Below are 17,268 nucleotides of genomic sequence, written 5' to 3'. Positions count from 1 at the left end.
TTCAGATACAGTCATTCGGAAAGTATTCATGGCATTTCACTTGTTCCACATTTTCAAAAGAGTTTTTTGCACTTCCCATCCAACCGCATCCACCCTGAAGGAGCTGTAGAGGTTCTACAAAGGAGAATTTTAAACACTGACCAAAACTGACCATAGGTGTGCCACTATTATAGCAAAGACTTGTGGCTGAACTTGTTAGCAAATATGCTTAAAAAATGTTTTTATTCTATTTTGTGTAGTGCTTTATTCTATTGTATATAGTACTTTATTCTATTTTGTATAGTATGATATTGTATTTTATCTTGTCCTATTCTATAGTGTTTTTCTTAATTTTTACTGCTCTTAACTTGTATTTTCTGCCGTGACCAAAAAATTTCCCACATGTGGGACTAATAAAGGTTTATCTTATCTTGCCTTATTATTGTGGATGCTTAATCAGCATCCACAGTATTGTTCTTCGAATCTTTATTATTATCTATTCTGTACGTTTTTTGACTGCCATGTCCTTCCACACCGTTCAACTTAGTTCAAGGCTGTAACATGACACACTGTGGAAAAAGTGAAGCACTGTGAATACTTTTCAGATGACTGTACAGAAACTGGCAAAGCAAGTTATTTATAGACAGAGGATGGGTCTAATAACACTTGATATGATCACTGTGAAGTGACATCAGGGTACTGGGTACAGGATCTGTAAACTAATGCAAATAGACATGCCAGTCATGGCACACTTACAGACAAATCTGACCTGCGCTCATTTCCATTGCCATAATTTCACTGTAAACTGTAGTAAGTTTTTTGGAAACATACTACAAATTCTGTTGCAAAGCATCTGAAGGTGGAAACTTAAGCTTTTCACTCAACTGGTGTCAGGTTAGAACAAAAAATTAAAACAAACAAACAAACAAAAACAAACAAACAAACAAACACTGAAAAACACTTTTAAAGTACAGACATGGCTTACTTTACTTATTCAATCCAGATAACTGAAAACAAGCCTTAAATGAACTTAACCTAACCAAATACTCCTTATATACGCTTTTAGCTATTTTTAAGCATTTAGCTATAATCCGTGTTGACATCTGGTCTGGTTGTCTTTATAGGACGGAGTAAACCCACTGTCAAAAGCAAAAAGCATTGAAGCACTGCACATACTGGTGACAGTAAAAGGGAGGAGAAACTGACGAAACATATTTCGTGCCAGAGGACTGGTTTGATAACTTTTCATATGATCACTATGTACTGGCATCAGGGTACTGATACAAATAGACATTTCAGTCACAGGACACTTACAGACAAATCTGACCCACTGTACTCATTCTCATACCCATTATATTACTTGCTTTACTTGCTACTAGACAAAATTCTATGAAAAAAATGTATAAGGATGAAACAGAAATCTTCTCAGAGAAATTATCTTTTGTATCCTTCCTTAGGTCCTCAGTGTGTCACAACCTTGATTGTGCCCCTCCAGTTTCTACACCTGCTCAGCCTCCACCTTTGTACAACAGTTTACATAGCGGTGATTGATCATCCTGGAAGGCAGCTTTTATAGCCTCTACCACCATAAAACAGGGATGGACAGCATGTGGCATAGGAGGATTGTTCTAGCAACTCAGTAACAACCAGAGCATAAATAGCACTGGGGCTTTCACATCAACAAGTTTTTCTCCCATAGTCAACCAGTGTTGGTCAAGTTACTTGAAAAAAGTAATCAGTTACTAATTACTGATTACTTCCCCCCAAAAGTAATCCCGTTACTTTACTGATTACTTATTTTCAAAAGTAATTAATTATTTAGTTACTTAGTTAGTTACTTTTTAAAAACACGATTTACAACCTGAATAGGTGATAAAGCGATAGATCTTTCAGCCCAATTATACTTTTTCTGCATAATCCATCATACAAAATGTAATCAAATGGAAACGTCTCTTTTTAAAACTTTAAACTTTAAATCTTTTAACTTTATGCATCAAGCAAAAACTTAATTATATGCAACATTCTCTGACTGGAAGAAATTTGTTTAACATTTAAACCTATTTTCTGCACATTCCAGCATAGAAAATAAAATATTTTTTTGTGTTTACACTCACTCTTTCAAATAGATGAAGGTAAAACACAGCAGAAAATAAATAAAATCAAAGACTAGCGGTCCTGTTGCTCTATTTTCACCTGTAAAGCAGGACTGGGGTAGGCGGAGGTTTACCCTGGTGCAGGTGTGTTGCAGCGGTCAGTGGAAGAATCCGCGAGTTTCTCTGTGAATTTCACATTACGTCGTAGTACAGTCGGTGCTTGCTTGTAAGTTTAGGGTTTTTTTCGCTTTAAAAAGTTTTCTTCCCACGCACAACGGACACTAATGTTTTTGTCACTTTTTATGGAATCAAACTCAAAATAAGGTCAGTACTTCCACGCTTTAAACGCTGCATGCTACACTCTGTCCCGCACTCGATATATTATGATCTGCACACAACTGTTGTCACAAACGTCGCTCTCGCTTACGTCACTGTCATGAGACGTTCTCTCAAAAAATCACGGTTTTAGTAACGCAGTAACGCAGCGTTCCTACGTGAAAGTAACGGTAATCTAATTACCGTTTTTGCAATAGTAATCCCTTACATTACTCGTTACTTGAAAAAGTAATCAGATTACAGTAACGCGTTACTGCCCATCTCTGTAGTCAACCACACCCGACAACAATGTGTAGACCCTCCAGCTGACCCCTCAAATGTTAATGGCTCAGGTGGGAATGGCTACTGAACAGCCCATTCTGGTTTTTCGACTTTGGTTAGAGCTGCAAATTTAAAAAGTCATGATTCATTTGCCGCACCCAAGGGACTCAAGCAAGAGACTGTTACCTGCAGAGAGTTTAACCCTATTGTGGCTACTGGCTGCTGGTGCTAAATGCAGGGAGCAGCATACTGGGGTTTCTCTCTTGTTGTGCACATAGAAAGAACTGTTCAGTTGGTAGCGCTATCAATAATAGCACCTTTAGTTCTGTCAGAAGAGGAAGCTACAGCTATTCCAGCCCTTCAGGAAGTCCTTAAGACTAGGGATGGTTACCGGTGTTGTGCCAAAAAGCGATTGCCTGCCAAAAACTGATTTCCAATGTTTCCGTGTGTTTTTTATGTGTAATATCGTTACGTATGTTGCTAAATAGACTTTGGTGAACAGGTATTACAAAGCGGTTATATATAAAATTAAAAATTTACCTGTTTCTCAAGTATCTTTGTAACTGTGTTATTATACTTAGATTATAATCAATCAGGTCCCTTTTGTCCACTTAAAATATGTTTACAGAACTATTTTTGCATTTGTTGCAATTTCAGCTTGGCCAGATTACTCTTAAAAGACACATTTTAAGAGCAATCAGCAATCAGTTTTTGGCAAATACCGGAAATCAGTTTTTGGCAGACAATCACTTTTTGGCACAACACCGGTATCCGGTGGTAACCACACCGAAAAGCAGCGCACATTTCGGCGCTTTATTTCAGTGCTTTTTTTTTTTTTTTTACTGAGATGTCCTATGGGCAGAAATCTGTGCCATCAGAAACTGAATTTGAATAAGTTAAATCTGAATTTGAATTGCTCAGATTGAATCTGAATTGTAACTTGAATAAATGCTTTTGAAAACTGAATTTGAATTAGTCTAATTTGAAATTGAATTTATGGTTTGAAAATGATCATCACTAAATTGAAATTGAATTTTATATATTGAAAATGAATTCATTTGCTTTGAAACTGCATTTTATCCTTTAAAAATTCAGCTCTCGAATAATTTCAGTTTCACTCTCACCATTCAGTTTCAGTTCTACAATTCAATTTCAGTTCCAAAATTCAGTTTTTTGGAACTTACATCCGGTTCTGGTTCAAGAGTAAACGAGCGCAGATTAATAGAACCACCATTTACTAGCGGACCGAAAGTGTTACTGACGGGAATCTACAGCGTCTTGAGCTGAATTAAGACTTCAGAAGTCATTCGTCATGTCGAATGACCAGCGGATAAACTCTCAGGTTGGTAATAAATGTATTACATGTATAAGAAGAAGCGTCATGTTAACAATTGACAGCCGTACAACTTTTATGCTTATTGTAGCTGTTAGCTAAAAACGCTAATTTAGCCTAGTTTGCCCTGGATTTAGCTTTGACAAACAAATATGATCGACTGTTTCCAGTAGAATTCCAAAATTGTCATCTTGTACCCTGTCAGAGCCCTGTATGCTTGTAGAGACCCCTACAGTAGGGAAACATGCAAAACAGTGTCCAAACCTTTGTATTTTAGCTTTATTTATGTCTTACACAGCATCCCAACTCTTTAGCTAACTTAATAACTTTAGCTAAAGTGAATAGTTAGTCTAATTCATTAGTGCAGCATTACTGGATCTTCTAGCTAGCCAATCATTTTACCTTTGCAAGCGTAGTAGGCGGGCCCAGGTACGTACGTTCTTTTAGAGCAGAGCTACAGATTAAAAATGCCCAAGGTTTTCTTTTCTTTTAATTTATTTATTTATTTATTTGTTTAATTATTTATTTTTTGTCATTTCGGTCCACACTCCACATCAGTTGGTGGCGGTAATGCACCATTTTGCTGTTTGCCAACCGCCAATAAACCCTATATAGAAGAAGAAGAAGAAAAATGCCCAAGGCGAAGCGTTCAAAAGTCTGGCTGTACTTCACAGCAAAAGATGCAAACTCAGCAGCCTGCAACAAGTGCTTAGTACTGTGCTTATACTGTGCAAAGGAGGTAACTCCTCGAATCTGATGAAACACCTGGCGACGCATAGCGTTTTTTTGAAAGCCGAGAAATGCACCGTATTTGATAGCTTGCTGCGAGACCTCACGCCGTGCACATCTACTGTGGATGTGGTGCCTGTTATCGGACCCGGAGTTGGCAACATCCCCCAAGAACCCGAAAAGTAGAGTCCTGGCCCTAGCCCTGCCAGTGTAGCAGAAATGATGAGGATGATGATGGCAGCAGCAGCCGTTCTTCTCTGCGTGAGTAGCTTAATGTTGTTCGTGTGTAATTTACGTTGAGTAGGCTAACCACGTTATTAAATTAATGCATGTAAGGTGAACTAGCAAACACCGTCGTAGTTACATGTGGCTGTCTTCTTGTTTGATGGCAGATACTCCTTCACCCTGGCCAAAAAGGCTAAAATGACCAAAGAAAAAGTGGAAAACAGTTAAACATGAGAGGTTTTTGGACAAAGTTTGTGTTTTTCCATTGTTTAAGCGCTGCTTCCAGCTAAGAGTGATACCATATATGCTCTATAGCTGCAGAAAAGGCTAACATTGTTATCTTTTTACAAAAAAACAGCTAAACATGAGAGGTTTTTGGACAAAGTTTGTGTTTTTCCATTGTTTAAGCACTGCTTCCAGCTAAGAGTGATACCATATATGCTCTATAGCTGCAGAAAAGGCTAACATTGTTATCTTTTTACAAAAAAACAGCTAAACATGAGAGGTTTTTGGACAAAGTGTGTGTTCTTCATTCTTTAAGCACCGGTTCGAGCACCGTTTAAGCACCGGCACCGTTTCAAAAGTACCGGTTTGGTACTGGTATCGGATAAAACCTAAACGATACCCATCCCTACTTAAGACATTGTGGGCTCAAGGTAAATATGATACAGACCTAATTGATTACCATAAAGTGTGATTATAGGCCTCACCAACAGCAATAGCCATTAAATTGTCCCCCCTCCTATTCCCCCCATTTTTGAGTCTTTGAGGGAAGCAGGATTGATTGTTCCACAAGAGCAGTGCACACACCAATTTTCCAAATCCTTACACCATCTTTTCTCAGCTGTCTCCTGATGTTTGCTGGTTCTCTCTGGTTCTTTCTTTCTGTGACCCAGTATTCATTTACCTTTATCTTAAGGGGAAAGGTTACACACACACACACTCGCCTTTGTCTTGGCTACTGTGAGGCTCCCACTTTTTATAATGATTTGAGTTCAGAATCACTGCAACTGATGAATGACAACTCACGTCAACTTTCTTGTTGTATGTTGACAATTTAATCTGCAGCCCAAATAAAAAAAACAATGTGATGTTGCCATTGTGAGGTTACAAAAGAGACACAAAGCCTGTCTTTCTAGTCTTAAGCAACAGATCAATGTTTTGGGTCATGTGTTCACAGCTAAGGGCAACTCCCTTTCACCCAACTGTGTTGAAACGAATCATAAAATAGCAAAACCTATTAAGAAGAAGCAAGTGTTTTTTCTAGGAACGTGTTTCTACTCTCGCACATTCATCCCTAACTATGCTGTTTTGGAAACACCACTTTGCACACTATTGTGCATGGGAAACTGAGCAAGCTTTTTTTTTTTTTTTTTGTTTAATTTAAAACTTGCTCTGCAGTCTGCACCCACCTTTGGTCTGCCTGACCCCACCAGGTCTTTCACACAGACAGTTAATGTGGTTGTATGACTTCTGTTTTGTTACAGCATCATGGAAACGGACGATCTCTGACCTATTTTTCAGCAAAGCTAGATCCTGTTGCAGCAGGACTGCCTCGTTGTATACAAACTGTCATTGCAGATTAGAAGGCTGTGAAGGACCTCATGTGATATTGTTGATTACTCTGGTCTGACCTGTCTTGTTCTCCATTCAGCTTCTCTTATTCTTTCAGAGCAGAAGTCCACAATTATGCCACTCTGTTGCCTGCTGCTGGAGAAGGGAAGTAGCATAATTGTGTTTCTGTGCTAAATGAAGTACGTTCCCCTTACCCAGTTCTCTCTGAAACACCTATTGCCTTTAAACCTGATTTTGTTCTCTTTGTAGATTGTTCACCATCTTGACATCCAGCCACTGGTCAGAATCCAGTGAGCTATGCAGTTTCCATACAATATGGAGTTTTTAAATCTGGTCTCTCTGCCTTCTCATTTAAGCCTTGCACGCTGCTGAGTTGGTTGCCCTACCTGAACCATGAAAACTGGCTAAAGGTAAAAGAGCTGCAATTTACACTGATTCAAGGTACACTTTTGATGTAGTGTAAACCTATTCAACACCATGGCAAAGTGGCTGTGCTGCTAGATCCTGTCCTTCTGCCAAAGGCTGTTGCTGTGTGGCACACTAGCAACCCTGACCCAGTTTCTACAGGGCGGATGTAGTTCCTCGAGCAGGAGGTGACACGTACACACACACAGACACACACACAAAACTCCTTGAAGAGCAACATACCTTCCTCGGTCACTGCTATGCAACAGGTTTCCACTGATGCAGAGAAACCGCTTTGGAAGAAAAAAACATGGCTGCACTTTTCAGGATGGTATCTGGCATGAACCTAATAACAAACCATCTATGCTTACACGTTTTTTCCTCCATTATGCTCAGTTATCCAGAGTGTTTGATTCGATTTAACAGAACTGATTCACCAAAGGCTTCACTACCAACGCTTCGCCAGTCTTTGTGCAACATATAATTCTAGGAGAGGCACACCACTAACTTAATCGGCACACCCAATTCTGAGAAACCATTTCGATATGTGACGACTGATCACTTGATTGTTTCTGTACTTGCACTTGGCTTGGTTCTCATGAAAGTTTACCTTCTTTAAGACCCATGCCCTGGTGTCCTACCATGCCAAAACACAGAAATTGTCAGGTAATGAGTTGGAATAAAGTTGAATAAAACCTTGAAACACAGAGATGGAAGATATTTTATACTTTATGCTTTATAAATAGTCAAACCAGATGGGGTCATTTTTGACTCCAGAGGACAACAGATGTGACTATTTGCTGCCAGTAAAAAAGCTTGAAGTGTTTAAAAAACAGCTTCTGTCTGTGATAATCTGTCAAACAACCGACTCTGGTTGTTAACTATAATCTCAATAACTGATGATTTGTTTGTTTGTTTTTTACCAGACTGCTGTTTTATCAGACTTAAATTTGAAATGGAATAAAAAAATAGTTTCAAAATATCTGTTGCACATTATTTAAGTATCAATAAAACCAGATGGGGTCCGTTTTGACCCCAGAGGACAGCAGGTGTGATTATTCTCATTAAAGTTCAACATGTAGCACTCTGTGGTTAGTCAAATAGTCAAAATAATCTAAAAATTTAAATATTTTATTGTCTCATTTTATTTTCACTCAAAAATAGGGTATACTTTTATGTAAACAAGGTCTGGTGGCCCTAAATTGCAAAATGAAGGGGAGATTTTGTGGTAATGTGTTGGTTTTAAGTAAAACTAAGGTGTAACACAGAATCGATTGATAATTTATACTATGTACTTTAAAAAGACTCTTGAGTGAGGTGGGGTCAATTTTGACCCCAGAGGACAAAAATAGTATGGCAAGGAGGACATTAACTGATCATTACTAATCTGGGAGTTAAAATGGATAGCAGATCTTAAGCTTGAATGCCGGGTTAGAGCTGTTGTAAGATCTAGCTTTCTTTATTTGAGATGGTAAGCCAAAATAAAGCCTATTTTATCAAGGCAGCTATTTGAGACCTTAATCTATCCCTTTGTTACATCTAGGCTGGATTACTGTAACACGCTTTACTGTGGGTCATGCATCCATCAGGCATCTGCAGGTTGTGCAAAATGCTACTGGCACATAAAAAGTCTGAGCACATTACCTCCATTTTAATTTCACTCCACTGGCAACCTGTACAATTTAGGAATCTTTTTTTAAAGTTCTTTTATTTGTTTTTAAATGTCTTAATGGCATGAGACAGGATGATCATTAAAATTAAAGGATTGTATTACAGTGTCTGCATATTATCAGCAGATAAGAGTTCCATATTCAGGAGCGTACTGTCCATTGCATGGTTCCAACCTAAAAATCAAGAACCTCTAGTTCTCATTTGCAGTTCCATACTTTATTTATGTTGGACTTGGACTCCACTAGAGTAACTTTACATGATTCACAGTTCAAATTCATTCTTAGTTATCTTATACTGTGCACTGATGCATCCCCATATTTAATTGTCTACAATGACCAGTCTTAGGCCAACTTCCTTTTGATGGATTGCCACGCCTGAACAGAAAGTTGGAAGAGCTGGTGGGTGCAGCTGCGTGCAAAATATGACCAGATTAAAGATTTTTGCTCTTGTTGATGTCACGCAGAGCCAAATATTGGAAAAAAACTAAGGTCTGAAACAGAGTATTTAGACCAGTCTGATGCATGAGCTACTTCCTATATAGATGTAACAAGGATTATTTGTACACATGCAAAAGAGCAGCCAGCATAGTGTCTTTACACATTTACATTCTTTACTTCCCTAAAAGCAAAAGATAACCGTGCTTATTTAAAACAGTTACCTGGTGGATTCTTCACCTCTGTAGTAATATGCTGCCTGTTCATAATGAGCAATGGCCTGAAAAAGAAATTACACAAACGTATACATGAATTGTAAACAGAGCTTATTATACTGTCATTTGACAATTAATAAACGCATGATCTGATATCGTCGTGTTGGTGTTGTTCCCAGATCATCATGAAAATGTTGTTCCAGGATCAACATTGCAAGTGACCAATCAGAATGCTGTGACGTCATAGTTTTGCCACTTCGGGAAAAACCGCCGTAAAACAAAAAACTGTACTTAAGCTGCGAGAAACCGCCTCTGTCCGCCGATCAACGGACCCTGACCCTAATCCTAACCCTAACCCTTTAATAAACGGTAAGCAGAATTGATATTGTCCTTGCAACATTTGAATTTCATAAATGCACGAATGGCTTGGCGTGCAAAAGAATAACATCACAACATTCTGATTGGTCACTTGCAATGTTGATCCTGGAACAACATTTTCATGATGATCTGGGAACAACACCAACACGACGATATCAGATCATCCTTAATAAACACTGAAGATGGAGCTAAGACAGAACATTATATAAGCAACACAGCCACAGTTTTCCTTAAAAACATTTTTACAACAGGAACAAAACTCATGAAATACTACTTACTGCTTGACTTACCAGTCCAGGCAATTGTACACAGGTTGATAACTAATTAAACTTTAGCTGAATTATGAAAAACTCCAAAATCTAACATCTGTGCAGATGTGTATTATTAAACAGATGTTTTTACAATTTAAAAAACAGGCTTTATCCAAAGTGGCAGTGAATACATTATCCTTACATACATCTTTATATGGTTGACTGAACTTTTTTATTCACTACTTTTGAAACCAGACAAGAACCACATCTCAGGACACATCTGTCTTGCTGCTTCCACTTCACATGACTAGACATTAAGGTCAACTGTGATACAGCAGATGTCGTATGTAATATCTCTTGGAATGTAAAGAATTGCAACATACTTAGGAGTTAGCTGCCTTACACTGTACAGGCACAGACAAAAGGTTGTCACTGAACCAATGACTTATGCAACATTATCAGACGACAACCTACAACAGGATATGAAGTTGTAGGATATGAATAGAAGCTTGACGTCATGTTGGTTACGCATCCAAAGATAGTGTGTAAAGAATTGGAATTGTGCAAGGAAATGACCCTATTAATCGTCCTTCAGAAGACATAATGCAAGACGTCAGTGATCATACAGTGTTCCATTGCCCAGTCAGTTAGAATGAGCAAAGTTTAAGAAACCAATTTGACTTGAATTGTCACGGTCCTGGGACCCAGTGTTCTGTATCTTGAATTATTAACAGTCTGGGATTTCTTTGTCATTTATAGTTTCAAGTCTCTTGGTTTCTGTTCTGTTTTCTGATGTTCCTGGTGTACATGTCTCTAGTGTCACGGTCCTGGGTCAGTGACCCAGTGTTTTGAGTTTGTATTATTTATTGAACTTTGAGTTTGTCAGTATTTATCATTCCTAGTATTTTGGTTTCAGTGTTCTTAGTATTCTGGTTTTTGTCTCTGTGTTCCATGGTGGTTCCCTCTCCCCTATCAGTTGTATCCCCTTGTCAAGGCTGTGTCTATGTGTTACGTTTCCTGATTTACTTTGTAGTCTGTGTCTCATGTCAGCGTGTCTAGTTGGGTTTCCCCTGGTCTTGTTGTGTTTGATTACTCCCAGGTGTGCTCTCCTTCTGTGTCCCATTCCCTTGTTATCCCTCCGTGTATTTTAGCTCTCTGTTTCTGTCCATCTACGAGTCCTGCATTTGGGTCCTCCATCCTGTCTGCTACACAGCGCACCATGAAAAAAAAAATAGCACAAAGTTGTAGAGAGTGTATCACAACTATTTGGAAAAAGTATTTAAATTTTTTATTTCTTTAAAGGTACATTTTAAAAAATTAAAAAGTATAAGTCCTGATTCCCAACTCTAAGTCTACAACAAAATGGATTATCTAAAGCAAAAGAGCTTATTGTTTCATTTACACTAAATAGTGCATAACCCTGGCTTTGTTATAGTTTTCATACAAAAATTAGACTTATTTCCTTTTTCTATAGGCATGTAGTTGGAATCCACATACTTGTGAGATGGAGGATTGTGTTCCATGGCTGCTTTCAGTAGGACTATCAGCTACCTTGCTTGTCTAGACAACAACAGAGCAGTGTTTTGCCATTGTTCATTGGTGGTGTTTGGAACTTTGGAATACCCAGTGAGAGCACTTTGCAAAATAACACATTCTTATAATTTCACCCTCAGATGAGCCAAGCTACGACTGTCAGGGAAGGTGACGTAGGTACAGAGCATGTGAGAGTGGTTAAGTTGATGTCTCTTGTCTAGATGAAGGCACAAGAGGGATCAATGGCACGGCGTAGAGATTCAGTATCTTCAGTCTTCAGTGGACACTCCATTTCTGGCACAAAACACCTGTAAAAGATGGTCGATTTAGGAGGTGACCCGACAACTTCAGCCTGTCAAACATAGCAATGGAGCAGTATGTTTAAAAAAAACAAAACAACTAATTAAGCATGCACTCAGTACCCTAAGAATTATTATGATAGTTAGGATTTAGATAGCCACCACACGAAGTAACAAATAACGAGCCTATCTCGGAGCTTCCACAGATTCAGTAATATTAGCAAGTGGTGGAAGCCAGCAGGTGGATGAGAGAAAGTGGAGGCAAGAGGAGAGACCCGAAGCGGCCGCCCGTCCGAGTGTCAGGTGAACTGAACTTCAGGTAAGAAGTTATGACCTGCAGTCTGTCTGGGTCAGATATAAACCAAGTTTAGGTGGAGTTTATTTTCGTTATGCTGACTTTTTCGTACTGTGTGCTAGCTAGCATGACGGAGTTTCTATACAGCTGGGTGGGTGCTATGTTACTGATGTTGAACTTTATTTTGTTCATAAGATTAATTATTAGAGTTGCCAACCGTCCCCTAAAAAACGGAATCGTCTCATATTCAGAGAAAATATTATGCGTTTCGTACTGAGCTGAGAAGGAACACAGTTTGTCCCGGACTTCAGCTACAATGAAAAAGACACAAAGCTGGAGTTATTCTGTCTGTACGCTGTCAGCTGCCTCTTCTCTCATTCTCCCCCCTCCCTCTCCTGTTCCTACTTCAATCATGAAACTGATCAATGATCAGCTGATTGGCTTTTCTGTCTTGTTTGATTATCGCCCACTTTGCGCCAGAAAGAGGAAACCAGCGGATGTCGCGTTAAACAAGAGCAGCACGTTTAAGCATGATCAGCTGTTATTAGAATTTATTTAATATTAATTTCTAGTATCAGCTGATGTTTGCTGGAGCCACAGCTGTAAAAGCTGCTCGTCATGATATTGGTTTGGATATGTGGTGAGAGGGAAACATGAAGATGAAACCAGGAGATGTCCTTACTGAATCTTCAGAGCTGAACAGCTGATGGAGAAACAGGTTTACCTTTTAGGTGACATGAATGAGTTGAAGTTATGAACTGTTTCTGAGAGACAAATAACACCAGGATCCTTTTCTATGTAGCTGACAGCTGGTAACTGTGCAGGGGCGGGTCTAGCAAAGTGATGCCAGGGGGCCAGGTAGGGCATTAACAGGGAAAGGGGGGCACAAAGAAATACTTTTCATTCTTATTCTCATTTAAAATATCTAGCTTTTAATAAATAATTATCTGAGTCTTACAACAAACAATTGATAGGTTGATATATACCATCAAGACAGTGTACATCACTGTCACAACAGTGTTTGTTTTCATTCAAAGGCTTTATGATTTTTCCTATAATGGCGGGCCGGTCTCTAGTCAAAATGCCCGGGTCGATTTTTTTGTCCCAGTTCAGCCCTGGATGCAGCTCATCTGCAGTCTGATGTTACCTACATCTTCCTATTCAGGAGGCAGAATTTCTGAGTTCTGAGTACAATCAAAAGCACCACGACTGCAGTTTTTGTGTTGGATGTAAAAAGCGCACATGACGCTGTGACGTAGGCTAGAATCATGGCCGGCAGTCAACAATGGTCCAGGCGTGGGATTTCTCTCATGGAAGTATGCACATTATTTTTTCCTTTCTATTGGTAGGTGGCACAGTGCACTTGTGGCAAGTAAGCAAGCTAGAAGACTGGCAGTCTGGCTGGGTATCCAGTTACGGAAGCAACACATTAACAAGAGAAGTCTGAGTAAAACCAAAGTTACTTTCCCTAGTAACTAGTTACTTTTAAAGTAACGAGTAACTTGAAGTAACTGAGTTACTTTTGATGGAAGTAACTAGTAATGTAACTAAATTACTAATTTAAAGTAACTTACCCAACACTGCTAACTATTCACTTTAGCTAAAGTTATTAAGTTCGCTAAAGAGTTGGGATGCTGTGTAAGACATAAATAAAGCTAAATTACAAAGGTTTGGACACTGTTTTGCATGTTTCCCTACTGTAGGGGTCTCTGCAAGCATACAGGGCTCTGACAGGGTACAAGATGACAACTTTGGAATTCTACTAGAAACAGTCGATCATATTTGTTTGTCAAAGCTAAATCCAGGGCAAACTAGGCTAAATTAGCGTTTTTAGCTAACAGCTACAATAAGCATAAAAATTACTGTACGGCTATCAATTGTTAACATGACGCTTCTTCTTATACATGTAATACATTTATTACCAACCTGAGAGTTTATCTGCTGGTCATTCGACATGACAAATGACTTCTGAAGTCTTAATTCAGCTCAAGACGCTGTAGATTCTCGTCAGTAACACTTTCGGTCCGCTAGTAAAAGGTAGTTCTATTAATCTGCGCTCGTTTACTCTTGAACCGGAACCGGATGTAAGTTCCAAAAAACTGAATTTTGGAACTGAAATTGAATTGTAGAACTGAAACTGAATGGTGAGAGTGAAACTGAAATTATTCGAGAGCTGAATTTTTAAAGGATAAAATGCAGTTTCAAAGCAAATGAATTCATTTTCAATATATAAAATTCAATTTCAATTTAGTGATGATCATTTTCAAACCATAAATTCAATTTCAAATTAGACTAATTCAAATTCAGTTTTCAAAAGCATTTATTCAAGTTACAATTCAGATTCAATCTGAGCAATTCAAATTCAGTTTCTGATGGCACAGATTTCTGCCCATAGGACTGCTGTTTTGTTTGGTGCCATACAAATAAAATTTAATTGAATGATCTTTCATTTGAGGGTGGCACAGTGGTTAACACTGTTCCCTCACAGCAAGAATGTCCTGAGTTTGACTCCATCTGGTCAGGGCCTTTCTGTTTGCATGTTCTCCCCGTGTTTGTGTGGGTTCGCTCTGGTTACTCCAGCTTCCTCCCACAGTCCAAAGACATGCAATTAGTGGGGTTAGGTTAATTTGTTATTCTATATTGCCCAAAGGTGTAAATGTGAGTGCAAATGTTTGTTACTCTGGTGACCTCTCCAGGGAGCACCCTGCCTCTCACCCTACGGCAGCTGCGATAGGCTCCTTAAGCTCATATTATTTAAAACGTACAGAGTTTAGCATTCAGCCTTCTTGAATATACTGAAGGCTGCTAGGTTGCATTTCTTTTTTCTTATTTCAGACATACACTGAAGAAATTGGAAGTGAAGACAGGGGTTGTCTTTTCAATTTAAAATAAGGAAGACTCTCAGATCATTCATCCTTTTCTCCTCCACAGTGTTAGAGACATTGTAATAAAACTTGGATTTTTTGTTTTTTCTTAAGAGCTTGAAAAGAAGGCGACTGGACCTCTTCAGTAAAACGTCTTAAAAAAACTAAAACTAAAAAAAAAGTAGTCTATTCACATTCTTTTCAAGCTCCTATAGGGCACTATAACCTGGGTGACTGAGAATTAAACAGGTTATGCTGCCACCACCTTTGTTAAACCGGTCTAGTGTTCAGAGGACAAGAATTTATGACCAACATTTATTTAAAACACAAAATCTTTATTTGAAATCAAGTCTATTAATTTATTTTTTAAACTTTAATAATAATAATGAAAAAATGAACCTTGACTTTACTAAGCAATCTACAATTTACAGGTCAGGTGAACAGCTCGCCCTTACTCTGCCTCAGCCCAACAAAACTCTTCCGGCTGTTTCTTCTCCCCCTCCTCAGCTTTTCTTCGTGAGCGCTTCTTTGTCCCTCCCCACCCAGGTAGCAACAATCCCAACAACCCGCAGCTCAAAGTGTAGCTTTGTGGACTACACTCCTGCCATCACCATTCACCACACAGTGTGATTGGTGTCTTCAAGCAAGATTAAACTTCATCCCTGTGAGGTAGTCGGACACGAACGTCAAGGAAGGTGGTAGGGAAGCAGACTAGGCAGGCATTTCAGATTTCCAAGGTGAGTAATTTATTTACAGTGAACTTAATATAATGTAACTTAACAAAACTTCCCCCCAAATCAATTCAATTAACAAAACTCAACATAACATGGCTCTGCTGACACAGCTCACCTCTCCTCTCTCTTGCATCTGGTAGAGACTGGCTTTAAATAGGGCCATCAATTTCCCTCCAATTGCCCAGCCAGTACCACTCACTCAACTGAGGGATCTAAAACTCTACACAGATGATTTAAAAACACAAAACCTCTACACACGTCTAATATGCACATTTACACAACTAAATGGCAATATTAACAAAAGGAAAAACATTCAACAAATTCCTTTAAACCTTAACACAAACAAAAGGAAGAATCTCTATGGAGAAAGAAACCCCTCCACTTGGTTTGACCCGCTGATGTCATGTGTGACATCATCAGGATTTTAAAATGAGGAAATGCCAGGCGGGCGTTTCCCCACACCTGACCCTCATGAAAACTGAAGACACAAAGTAAGTATGAACAAATGACTTAATCTGTAACATAATAAAATATAAAGAAACATAACTTAGTGTTTGTCTTAATTTGCAGAATGTTTGATTTGCCGGCAACCGAACGCTTACACAAACAAACCCGGGATAGTGAGTGAAGCAATGTTACTTGACAAATAGCAAATCATAGCAAATACATAGAAACAGAATAATGTGTACAATGTGCAAAATAAAGTAAACACATATGGGACAAATGGAGAGCTTTACAACTGCTCCTCCACTTTGTCACAATCCCCAAAATACAGAACAATTAAATTTGAAAAAAAAAAACAAAAAAACAAAAAAACATTAGCCTACATTTTAGCTGAGTAGAAGAGTGTATTTAAATATAATTTATTTTTGATTTATTTTGATTTGACATGCGCGAGCACTGTGAGGGTCATGTCTTTTTACTTTTCCAGTGCTTTCAACACCATCAGGCCGACCCCCCTGGGTGATAAGTTAACAGCGATGCAGGTGGATGCTTCTCTGGTGTCCTGGATTGTTGATTACATGACAGGACGACCACAATATGTACGTCTCCCACAGTGTGTCTGACAAGGTGATCAGCAACACAGGGGCACCACAAGGGACTGTCCTCTCCCCCTTCCTCTTCACCCTCTACACCACAGACTTCAGCCACTGCACAGAGACCTGCCATCTTCAGAAGTTTTCTGATGACTCTGCGGTGGTTGGATGTATCAGCAGGGATGATGAGACAGAGTACCGGGCTGTGGTCGACTCCTTTGTCACGTGGTGTGAGCAGAATCATCTGCAGCTCAACGTGGCAAAAGCCAAGGAATTGATCGTGGACTTCAGGAAGACCAGGAAACACTTGACCCCTGTTTCAATCCAGGGGGTCAATGTTGACATTGTGGAGGACTATAAATACCTTGGAGTACACACTGACAATAAACTGGACTGGGCTAAAAACACCACAGCACTTTACAGAAAGGGCCAGAGTCGTCTCTATTTTTTGAGGCGACTGAGGTCCTTCAACATCTGACAGAAAATGCTCAGGATTTTCTATGAGTCTGTTGTGGCCAGTGCGATCTTCTATGCTGTTGCATGCTGGGGGAGCAGGCTGAGGGTCGCAGATGCCAACAGACTCGATAAACTGATTCGTAAGGCCAGTAATGTTGTGGGGAT

The sequence above is a fragment of the Oreochromis niloticus genome, linkage group LG14, assembly GCF_001858045.2.
Source record: "Oreochromis niloticus isolate F11D_XX linkage group LG14, O_niloticus_UMD_NMBU, whole genome shotgun sequence".
NCBI classification, from domain to species: Eukaryota; Metazoa; Chordata; class Actinopteri; order Cichliformes; family Cichlidae; genus Oreochromis; species Oreochromis niloticus.
This window is presented reverse-complemented; position numbering follows the sequence as displayed.